At 36.7% G+C, this 2785-nt stretch overlaps 1 long non-coding RNA gene across 1 annotated transcript; it reads right to left on the bottom strand.

The window, feature by feature from the left end:
* Positions 1 to 202: 202 nt before the first annotated feature.
* On the bottom strand, positions 203 to 2402 carry LOC125521395. The gene is made up of 2 exons (XR_007289233.1): positions 1191 to 2402; positions 203 to 461 (listed from the first exon to the last, which is right to left on the bottom strand). It is a non-coding gene; the product is annotated as an uncharacterized LOC125521395 (long non-coding RNA).
* Between the last annotated feature and the right edge of the window lie 383 nt (positions 2403 to 2785).

Raw genomic sequence — 2785 nt, 5'->3', positions numbered from 1 at the left:
CGTAGGACTTTTGATTGACCCATTCAAATGACGTGGCTGCCTATGTGGATACTATTTTCTGTCACAAAATTCGTCATGGAGAGCACATTAGGCCATTTCTTTCTGCGCAATTTTGAGCCAGTGGATTTTTTCTCTAGCATAATACATTACATAGATCATAGTGCCAACATTGGCTGAAGAAAAAACATATTTCAAAGTGCCATAAAATAGAAAGATCATGTAGTACTTATGCAGCCATCTACCAATATGTACAACATAGCAGTTTACAAAATCCTCCATGAAATGATAATTTACAACACGAATTGACAAAATACAACACATAGCAAGTTTAGGACCAGCACAATCCAATTTACATCAACAACATATATAAAAGTTTCTTATTCAATTTCTTGCAATCAATGCTCTTCATGGCAACTATCATCTCATGCAGTTGTGAGAGGCAACAAGTAGGATTAATATATCTGTCCAAAAATAGAACAAACATTAGACATTTTTAGATATGAGTAATTTTGTTAGAACCAACCAAAGGGGTGTCATTTTATCAAGTTTCAGGATAAAGTTTCACTTGTATGTATGTTGGAAGAACAAAAAGATTTAGAAAATTTTATGTAGAAATATTGATGATAAGTTACAACAATTTTGTACGGACAACCATGTTATAAACCTGACTACCAGATCTACAAAAATATTATATACTCTACACTGAAGATGATTGTAACAATTTTGGGAAGATGATATAACTTAATAACAAATGAATGTACGCATTGGGAAATATTACAAGTGTTGATGTAACGAACACAACCCCAGCTTGGCCCTCTTTGGCTCTGTGCAGAAGATAATTGGTTGGAGAGAACCCCTTAGTATGCTAAAATATAACAAGTAACCTACTTTTGGTAGCAAGGAACAGACTTGTTGCTGTGGAATAGATTTTGGTTATATGGTTGTGTCTGGTGCAGAACAAAGAAAATACTAAGCTGACCCATTATAAGGTATGGTTAAGTAAACAAATTGCATGTGCTGGCAAGTTATATTGCCTACAGTGAGGATTTAAACTAGCTAATGACACGTCTGGGTATGAATACACATTGATTTCTGTACATATTAGATGGAACATAAAGCTGCAAGAATATGGATGATAAGATCCCCAGAGTAAATACTTGCTTGGTGTAAAGGTGTAGTGTATGGTGTACCTATGTTAATATGGCTCTGCTTGCGTGTCATGAATATCTTGTGCAAAGTACCCAAGGAATCTTGCATATATCCTGCTGCATTTTCGTTGCCTTGAAGTTCATCAGAGAATACAACAGCTTTCTGTTTTGGACTAGATGGTGTGAAAAGAGATCTTGCCGGTACAAATACGGCAGTGTGCTTGTTTCTGTGTTTGGCTAGATTTCAAGAGAGAAAGTCAACTGAATTAACAGGATAAACAACAAGTCATACTCTACAGATGTAAATGTCATCCAGATTTTTATCTGGGATTTTTGGAACCATACAGCAACAGCCTAGGAGTATGTACAAGTTGAAGGAGTAGTATTGTTCAGAGTAGTCTCGTAATATTTATTTTCCAAAGAGATTTATTTTCTGGACGACAGCCACTGTACCATCTAGTAAGACTGTGTCAAAGCAAGAAACTTTCAGGTAGGTTTTGAAGCAATTTCTAGTTTCACGCTAACCATTACAATAGGAAAGTCAAAACTTCACATTTGTGGTACTCAAGCTCAGGCAATTAGCATGCTGCTGACCTAACAGACGTACATGCAATTTGCATGTTGCAAAACTCCAGTTGGATGGTGAATGGCGGCAAGTAAAAATAACAACCTGTTTTATGTGGGTATCCCAGGCACAAGAATCATTGGGCTTGCAATGTGAAGCTAGGGGAAGTTGCACAGCAGTACAGTGATCTGTCCAACCTGAAAATCCATCCAGCACTAGTAGTCGAATGAATCAGTGTATCAGTACTACATCCTAATAAATTAACGTACTACCATCCAAAAGTACCATCGTGTTGTATAATAAATCACTGTTTTAGCATTACATCATACTAAATGATTATAAGTTTAGAGTACATCCCACTTAATAATATGTGGGCTTGGCAGGCAACATCTTAACTTATGCGGCATATGCGGGGGAGGAGCAGGCCTCCCGATTACCTTGCAGCATAAGAACCACCTATCCAGCACATACAGTTTACAAAATATCATATGCACTACGTACATCAGGTATTTCACGGACTCAAAAATTAGAAGACATGTAAAATATATTACTATATGAGGACATTTGATTTCTGAAGGTTCACGTCCATTTCACCAGTAGGTGCTTGGTCTAGTTTAAAAAACAGAATTAGTTGCTCGGTTATGCATGGTATTTGTCAGAAAATAAGTAGAGTATTCAGTTGAAACCTATACAGATGTTGGAAATATGCCCTAGAGGCAATATTAAAAGCATTATTATTATATTTCCTTGTTCATGATAATTGTCTTTATTCATGCTATAATTGTGTTATCCGGAAATCGTAATACATGTGTGAATAATAGACACCAACATGTCCCTAGTAATCCTCTGGTTGACTAGCTCGTTGATCAACAGATAGTCATGGTTTCCTGACTATGGACATTGGATGTCATTGATAACGGGATCACATCATTAGGAGAATGATGTGATGGACAAGACCCAATCCTAAACATAGCATAAGATCGTATAGTTCGTTTGCTAGAGTTTTCCAATGTCAAGTATCTTTTCCTTAGACCATGAGATCGTGTAACTCCCGGATACCGTAGGAGTGCTT

Source organism: Triticum urartu, chromosome 7 (assembly GCF_003073215.2).
Source record: "Triticum urartu cultivar G1812 chromosome 7, Tu2.1, whole genome shotgun sequence".
NCBI lineage: Eukaryota > Viridiplantae > Streptophyta > Magnoliopsida > Poales > Poaceae > Triticum > Triticum urartu.
This window is presented reverse-complemented; position numbering and strand designations above follow the sequence as displayed.